Source organism: Lepisosteus oculatus, chromosome 6 (assembly GCF_040954835.1).
Source record: "Lepisosteus oculatus isolate fLepOcu1 chromosome 6, fLepOcu1.hap2, whole genome shotgun sequence".
NCBI lineage: Eukaryota > Metazoa > Chordata > Actinopteri > Semionotiformes > Lepisosteidae > Lepisosteus > Lepisosteus oculatus.
The window spans coordinates 44,277,161-44,286,179 of NC_090701.1; the positions used below are offsets into that span (position 1 = coordinate 44,277,161).

A 9,019-nucleotide genomic window follows, 5' to 3' on the forward strand; every position below is an offset into this window, starting at 1 on the left:
CTGAGCTTTTGTCCTGTGAGGGCTTTTTTCAGAGTGCAGTAACCAGAGAACATCACTGCACAGATCATTCTTGGTTTTACTGCTGACTGGTTGTGTTGCACAAAGCACTCACTAATCTGGGTTAATTACTGCCCCGTTGTTGGCCTGAGAGTGCAAATAAATGTGTGATCAGGGAAATGGAGGATTTCTAACATTAAGAGACAAAACAGACATTTGGAGAGATTTTCAGTGATGTAGAGAGGACAATGAAAATACAATACATACTGGCTGTGTATCTGACCAGGGTAAGAGAAAGCAAGAAGAAACAAACAATGATGATGTACAGGCTCAGTGACCACAGCCTGGCCATAGAAACTAGACACAGGCAGACCTGACTGTCATGAGAGGACAGGCTCAGTGACACAGCCTGGACATAGAAACTGGACACAGACAGACCTGACTGTCCAGAGAGGACAGGCTCAGTGACCACAGCCTGGCCATAGAAACTGGACACAGGCAGACCTGACTGTCATGAGAGGACAGGCTCAGTGACACAGCTTGACCACAGAAACTGGACAAAAGGCAGACCTGGCTGCCCAGAGAGGACAGGCGGTGCTCCCACTGCCAGAAGGGAGAAACAGAGACAGAGAAGCACTTCCTACTGCACTGTGAATTCTGGAATTAGACAAACATTCTTCCTTAAAAATAACAAACAACTTTAATCCCAGAATAGCCACTCCTGTCAGAATCAGAACAGTATCCAGTCCTACTGGGAGAGGAAACTCAGTGGAGCTGCAGCCCAGTATATGATCCCCTGTCGCAGCCTAAGGAAGAGAAAATGAGACTGAATATTTTTTCTAAATGTCTAATAATATTTTTTGCTGTAAATTCACCCATCTAATTTCTAGCTGCTTTATCCAGTACAGGGTTGTGGGGAGCTGGAGCCAATCCCAGAAAGCAATGGGCACAGGACAGGATATAGCCTGGACAGGATGCCAGTGAATTAATATACTGATACCAGTCCACTGCAGGGCACACAGACACTATTACACTCACACTCGCACCAGTGCCATTTTCCCCAGAAGCCAAGTAACCTACCAGTACAGTATGTCTTTGGACTGGGAGGAAACCCCCAGGAACATGGGGAGATTTTACAAACTCTACGCAGGGCCCCAGCACTGTGAGGCAGCAAAACCTGACCACTGCACCACCATACTGCTCCTTTTGCTGGAAATGTGATGACTAATTGTTTTTGCTTTGGCAACACTAACTCGTTGGTCAAGGCCATAAAGCTCTTTGAATGTGAATTTAAAGACGGAGAGGCTCAGTCATACAGAGTCTCAGTAACAGAGAGACGCAGTAAAGTCAGCAACGATGTGAAAGTCTCCGGAATACAGTGAGGCTCTTGGTAATGCAGAGTCTGAGTTAAAGTGTCTCAGTAAGACGGAATGTCTCGGTACAAGGTACAGGGTATCCGTAACGTCTTCCTGCGCTGTTACCGTTGCAGAAATCTCAAAGGTCTGAGCTGCTCCCGTTTCTGTGCCGGTGCTGTGGCTCGCCAAACCGGTTCTGGTCCTGGAGATGCTCTGATCTGGATTGTGGATATGTTACCCGGGATCTCCCAGGGAGAGGGGACGGGGGCGGAGATCTTGAGGGAGGGACACCGCAGCGCCTGACGCTCCCGAGTTCAGATTGCAGATTCCTCTTGTGTTGGAAACTTGGAGCGACAATCGCGGCAGCCGGCTGCAGACGCGCTCCCCGCCAGATCAAATATCTTATCTAACAGCCAGGTAAGTGCACGGTTAGTTATCTGGGGTGGAGAAGCGGCGCTCCGCAAAACTCCCGTTCATTTTGATAGTAAAAATAGAGTCCTGTTAGCGCTCGACAGTGACAGCGGTAGTGACTGTAGCATCGAAGAGACCACAGCGATGACCAGCAGGGACTCGACGAGGGAGGGTCGCTCACTTCTTGGGCCTTGAAATGAAATGAAACACTCGAAGTGATCTGGAGTCGTGGCTCGATCTTGAAACAGACTGTACATTTGGCGACTTGTCCTTTTAGCGCCCTTCTTAGAGCAGACAGCAAGCAGGTTCACTCAGGGCGGCGAAATGTTCGGGACAACGTTCAATTCAGGGGTGTATAATCATTGACAACCGAACTATAAACCCAGTCATTTAGTGAGCCCCTTCGTAATTCTACGAACCCTCTTTATAAACTCCCCAAAACGAGTTCTACAGTGCCCAGAAAAAAAATAAGAAAGACATTTCTCGCGCATTCTCTTAAACAGTTGATTTGTCAGACATGTTTTACAAGAGTAATTAACATCACGGCTCAGGGATTAGCTTTGGGTCGCTGTGACTGTTCTCACTAACGTCAATAGCGTGGTATTGGAATAAATGAATTAGCACAGAGAAATGTACCTCCCGCTGCGCGATCCCCACCTGCTCCACGCAGCCTGTGGAGTGAACTGGGCGCGGTGTGTGATGCGTGGTGTGTGGGGTGCGAGGGATGGCACAGGTCCTACAGATTCCTGGCGAGACTGTCGAGCTGCGGGGAACCCGACCCACCGTTTAATTAGCCTGTTCTTACCCTGAGTGGCGTGCGCGCTATTCTGCAGTAAAAAAAACAACAGACACCAAAGGGGGAATCTCTCCGGTATTTAGTGTTGGTTAACACAAAATATCAAAGTAAGTTTTAGAATTTCCATCTGTCGCTAAATCCTTTTCTCCGGCTGCAGAGCGAGTCCATCTTAATTCTATGAACTCTCTCTGGATAGGTATAAGGTCAAAAACGAGTTCTACGGCGCCCAGGAAAAATCAAAGTAAACCTAGACACTGCATTTAGATGTTGGGAAACTCGAAACAGTGAAAAACAATATTGATGTAGAACTATTTCAAATAAACTGGAAGTCTATCTGGAAGGATCGTGATGAGAAGTGCACACTTATATATAAGTTCTCTGAATAGCTGACGTGGAGCGTGCAAATCCTGTTAGAGCTGTGACTGAAAAAAATAATTAAATAAACCAGCAGTCACGCCACCTGTCATTTATACCAATAACTTGTGGGGCTGCGCAGTTATGCTCTATAAACACACCGGCAGCTATAGGGCAGCTATACCCTACAAACAAGTGCGGGCGCAGCTACAGAGACTGGAAACCTGCATCTCCGAGCGAGCTGGTCAGCTTTCTAACCCATGAATTAACTCATTGACTCATTGACTCAAGACGGGGGTCAGCACGCCTGCCCGCAACTGTAGGGGTTCGGCGGGATTCAGGGCAACTTTCAATTAGATTAAGACCTATAAAATATAGCAGGGTGACTTCTAATCCACTACAGTGGTTCAGTGATGTAATTAAAATCTGTTTGAGACGAAGACAACCAGAAACAAGCGGCATCAAAGTTACCCACGGGTGCAGTCGTGTGTGTCACGGCGGGGTACTGTGGGGATAGTTGTACCCTACTCTAAGTCTTTTATTCCTCTTTCTGAGGAGTCTTACTCCTTAGGCACCTTTGTTGATTTTCCTTCCGTAGGTCACAATGTTTTCAGGGTCAACCCCTCACTATACAATGGATATACAACCATTCCCATGGTAACCGTACCGGAAGTTCCCCCGTCTCTCCCCAGATTACTGTACCGGTAGCTCCATGGTAACCGTACCCGCGGGTCGGAATGTTCTCTAAAGCCCCCGTTTCCGCCCGCGCGCCTCCTTCGGCCCTCAGATGGGCAGACTGGAAACGTTCGGAGAAGACATGAATTTACTGAAGGACATGACAGCTGCATCAAAATAACGCCATATACGTTAGAATTTGGCTGACGGTTTTAACTGATAAGATGCTTACAACTGTACAGCGATGGTTTTACTGGAGCAAGCGGCGTTGGGTACCCACACACACACTTCACTTCAGGCGTCCTCAATCCTAACCTCTAATCCCCCGCACTTTCAGATTGTGATAAAAAATCAACAGAGAACATCAAATGTACTTGCTACTTTAACATTACACAGTAAAACATATATATTTAATGTAGGGAGTTATAAAATAACTCAAATATTTTTCTATGCTGGTTTAGCCTCTGTTTAACGAGTGTGTTTTGTAAAGCTAAACTGTGTCTTGTTTTCCACTCAGCAGTCTCGCCCAGCCTCCTCGGCAAGATTAGGTTTCCGATTCTAGGAAGATTTGTCTGGGTTTAAAGAGAAACCTGTTAGTCCTGTATCCCGAACCCGTATCAGGAAAAGTTGCAACCTGGATTTGACATCACCTTCGCCAATTTAAACTGGCCTGTGCTTGCCCAGAGCTCTCCCTTCCCGCACTGTGTCTGAATAACACACGTCCATTCTTCAAGGAGCTGGAGACATTCACGGCGGATTGAGTGTCATTCCAGAGCATGCAGGATTGCAGATGAAAACGCAATCTAAAAATGTTTTCATCTAGTTAAGAAACGGTTTTAACCCTGCCGATCGTGGCGTTTTCCTCTCCCTCCGGCCAGTCCCTGCAATTTACGACGCCCCGTTTCAGAGCCGGGTGATGCTGCACATTAGTGGTGGTGGAGGGGAGTCCCTATTACCTGTAAAGCGCTTTGAGTGGAGTGTCCAGAAAAGCGCTATATAAGTGTAAGCAAATATTATTATTATTATTATTATTATTATTATTATTATTCCTACGTGTCGGTTTGACCCGCTCGGACCATGTCGGAGGACAGGACTCCGCGCCCTCGCCCTGTAGCGCACACGGGGCCGCTAGCTCCGCCCCCTCGCGGTGTCCCGTTACCGCACGGCAACCGGCTAAGCCTGCACCGTACAACAGACCGTGCCTAGGGTCATCAGATCAACATCGACAGGGAGGAGGAGGTTAGAGAATAAACGGACAATAATAATAACGCTGGGTGGCACGGTGACGCACTGGTTAGCAAGGCAGTCTGACTCTCGGCGCGGGGTTCCGCTCCTGGGGTGCTGTCTGTGTGGAGTTCGTATGTTCTCCTCAGGATCCTGTGGGTTTCCTCCCACTGTCTGCAGACATGCTGGTAGGTTTATTTGCTTCTGGGGAAACCGTCTCAGGCAAGAGTGTGGGTGTGAGTGTGAGTCCTGTGGCGGACTAGTGTCCTGTCCAGGGTGTATCCCACCTTGCGCCCCTGAATTGATTAATTGATTAATAATAATAATCATCATCATAATCGTCATCGCCTCAATCTAGATCGTCGTAACCCACATTCCAAAATAGAGAAGCTGGTTCAGATCCCGAGAGGGACGGTGCTCCTGTTGCGTGGGTTCGTATCTCTTCCGCAGTAAACAGTCTGCCCCTCCTGGCCGGAACCGATACGTGACCTGCCTGGTTGAAGGGGAGAGGACTTGTCTTGAGGGGATTTGTCTTGAGGAAGAGGCGAAATTGAATCACACAGCAACCCCGGGGATGGGAGGAGCTGAGTGGGGTCACAAACTCGAGCGCTAAAAGGAATTCTTTACGCAAAGGGTGGTGGGAGTGTGGAACAAGCTGCCCAGCTGTATTGTTGAAGCCGACTCCCTGGTATCTTTCATAACTTAGCTGGAGGAGATGCTGGCATCAATTAAGTCCTGACATAAAACGAACTAACTGAGTTGGCTGAATTACTTCCTACCAGTTCTGCAAACTGTCTTCTATGAAACTACAGCCAGGCTTGCTGTTTTGAGCACAAACAGGCGAACGCTGGAACTTGTCTTGACGAGGGTGTGTAATGCAAACAGTAGGCAGTGGCCGTGCTTTTGTTCCAGATTGACTGTTTCTTTCCAAAGGCGTGTGTCTGTTCAGGGGTCTGGGCTGATTACCAAGAGGTTGCACGTTCAAATACTGGGCGGAGCATAGCTCTCATACCCCTGAGCAAGGCGCTTTGCTCGGAGCAGTTGTCACACACCCAGCTGAGTAAATGATAAATGGGGACAAACGCAAGTCACGTTGGATGAAAAGCTTCGATCAAATTAAGACTTACAGTATTACAGCTCCACGCTTTTGTAGATCACTTTCCATCTTACAGCAGTTCCTAACCCGGGTCCTGGTGACCCACACTACTGATGGTGTTCATTCCAGCCCACCCTCATTAGATCATTGAAGTCCTGCCTGATCTCAGAAGCTGCTTCAGTTGAATTTGTTTCTAGTCGCAGGTCTGGGATTCTATTTCACCTACACAATACAATAATAATGGTTCAAGCTCCAACATCTTTAAGAGCCGGGAACAAACAGTTCCGATCAACCTTCTTATTAAGTCCATGAAAGTTTGATTGTCTAACTGAAGGCTTAGCTGGAACAAAACCCAACAGGTGTGTGGGTCACCTGGGTCAGGACTGGGCCGACACGGGAATGGCGGAGGAACTGTCCTCCTTCCTCGAGAGGCTCCAGCAGCAGGTGCCTCCCAGCGCGAGGCGTCCAGCCGTTTCTCGAAAGAAACCAGGGTACTGGCTTCAACAACATGGCTGGTCAGCTTGTTCCGCACCCCCACCACCCACTGTGCACAAAACTGCCTCCTGTTGTCAGGTTTAAATGTTGTTTTGTCCTCTGATTCGTGTTTCAGTGTTCATTCTGAAGACATCCTAAGTGCTTGCATTGAGAACTTGGGTCAGGTCCCCTCAATCTTCTTTGTTCATGACTAGCGAGACTCAGCCTGTCAGTGTGGGACACTCCCTTCAGACTAAAGAGTTTCAGTTTCTTCAGCCTGTCAGTGTGGGACACTCCCTTCAGACTAAAGAGACTCAGTTCCTTCACCCTGTCAGTGTGGAACACTGCCTTCGGATTAAAGAGACAGTTCCTTAAGCCTGTCAGTGTGGGACACTCCCTTCAGACTAAAGAGACCCAGTTCCTTCAGCCTGTCAATGTAGGACACTCCCTTCAAACTAAAGAGCCTCAGTTATATATTATATTAATGTGTTTTCTCAATAAACTGAACTATTACTATTACAGACACTAATAATAAAAAGACTGGAGAGGATGACTGGATTTACTTTACTGTAATGCGGTTACTTCATGGCGCTGTTATTCGATATACTGCTCTTTCACCAGCCCTCCCTACCACACAGAAATACATGAACAGATTTATTTCAGATATCAGTGACACCTCACTTGTGTCCTTACCTGTTCTTCCTGTTGGTATTTACAGGCTCCAGCCCTGCAGGACCAGGATGTGGATTTGGAGCTCTCTGTGCCTTCTGTTTGGTGAGTCACGCTGTTGGTTTTAGGATTGGGAGCAGGAACGCCCTGTGGCTCATCAGGAGGTTTGGGTAGAAAGCTCTTGAGCAAACAGAGCTGTTTCTGGATCTTGTTCAGCGGAGTGTTCTGTCATTTTAAGACCTGAAATACCTTACTACTGATATGACAGAGCTCTCCTGTGTTGAGCATATGAATGTCTTACACGTTGCTGATTCTATTAGGTATCTGTGTTTCATTAACCTGTTTAATACAGTAGATACTGTCCCACACTGAGTTCACAACTGTGGCGTCAGTTTGTCATCTCTTCAGGAACCCCACAGTACCGAGCCCTCTGACTCCTGCTGCCATCCTTTCACCAGAAATCCCAGCTTCCCGCGGCAGTCAGAGGGCCCGGGACCGGAGTCCGAGATGGAATTTGGAGCCAGCGATGAAATGTTCTGCAGCAGCTCCTGCAGAGGCTGGACGCACCTCGTTTCACACCGAATTCCCCCAAAGTTCAAACATCTCCCAGGAAATGTAGTCCCTTCCAGGAAATCTCTCTGAAAGAGTACAATCTGAAAACCTCATTCCCACAATGCCTTGGGACTGCTCCCGTAGGGAGCCTTCGTGCTGGGCGTGATCCCTCACAAGGGCCGGCCAGGGCTAAACTAGCAGGCAGCCTGTCACGGATGTCGGAAGGGCATGCCGTGGAATGGCCAGGAGAGCAATAAAGACCATAAGCGTAGCGGTAAAAGGGGGCAACATGGAGGTTAGCCCAGGCTCAGGGGGTCAGACGAGGTCGGTATAGAAACCTATGCCCTCAGGCCACGGACTTGGGGCGACATGGTGCTAGGCGGGTCTCAGGGCATCCGTACCCTCAATGCTGAGCGAGGAGCGGAGCAGACACAGGAAGTAAATAGGCTACACAACAAGACACACCGGAAAGACATGAATGATCACAGGGAACTAGGAACAGGACAGAAGTAGAGCGCCCTCTAGGTGCACAGGGTGCGGCAGAGTCTAATCCTCCAGCAGACACACTCTGTCATCGTTTCAGCCAGGGAACCAGAGCGAGCAGGGTTTCAGAAGCTCTTCTGTCAGCGTGTGCCTGTCTTCCAGGCTGCATGTCTTTCTGGGTTCTTGCAGTAAAAGTACAGTGAAGTGTAATGTGTCATCGGGGTTAAAACATTGGAGGTGTGAACTCTTTGGGGTCAGGGGAAAGCAGACGTGAGCTGTCATGTACAAATGCAGGATTTTGAGCCCCCACAAGGGGGCGTCTCTTTCTCAGACTGATTCCTCCTCATTTTGACACAGCTGCTGCCTGTGTGCTGCCTACATCCGCTCCAGACTCGGGCAGCACGACTTCCGCAGCAACTACTGCCTCCAGGTTGGCCGAGAGCAGCACATCGGGAGCTGGAGTCACAGCGCCCCCTACAGGGACACAAGCGAATGTAACCTCTGCAGCTGGGGATCCACATTTAACACAAACCCCGGGAGGAACTTCTGCAGTCTCCACACAGACAACACCGGGCTCAGGGGCCCCAGCACAAACCACAGCCTCAGCCGTGACTACCCACCCCCAGGCCACGCCAGGCGGGACGAGCTCAGACAGCCCCACAGGTTCACGGGAACAGGGGATCCCGTCGACCACATCTTCCGTTTCAGTGGCGTCTACAGCGGCCTTAACAACGCTCCCTGGGGCAGCTCAGACCACACCTTCGACAGCCACTGCAAACACAACTGGAGCTACAGCTCCCCCTGGTGGCACCACTGGGGCCGCCACCGCGACGGGGACTCCTGCTCCCGCCGTCCGCCAGCTGAGCTTCAGCCTGGACCAAACTTTCATCCCTCAGCTCTCCGACAACACCTCCCCGGAGTTTCAGGGCTTAG

General features: G+C 49.3%; 1 long non-coding RNA gene across 1 annotated transcript; it reads left to right on the plus strand.

The window, feature by feature from the left end:
• Nucleotides 1-1,322: 1,322 nt before the first annotated feature.
• On the plus strand, nucleotides 1,323-8,493 carry LOC102687161 (uncharacterized). The gene is made up of 3 exons (XR_011189913.1): nucleotides 1,323-1,769; nucleotides 7,101-7,156; nucleotides 7,510-8,493. It is a non-coding gene; the product is annotated as an uncharacterized lncRNA (long non-coding RNA).
• Nucleotides 8,494-9,019: the final 526 nt, after the last annotated feature.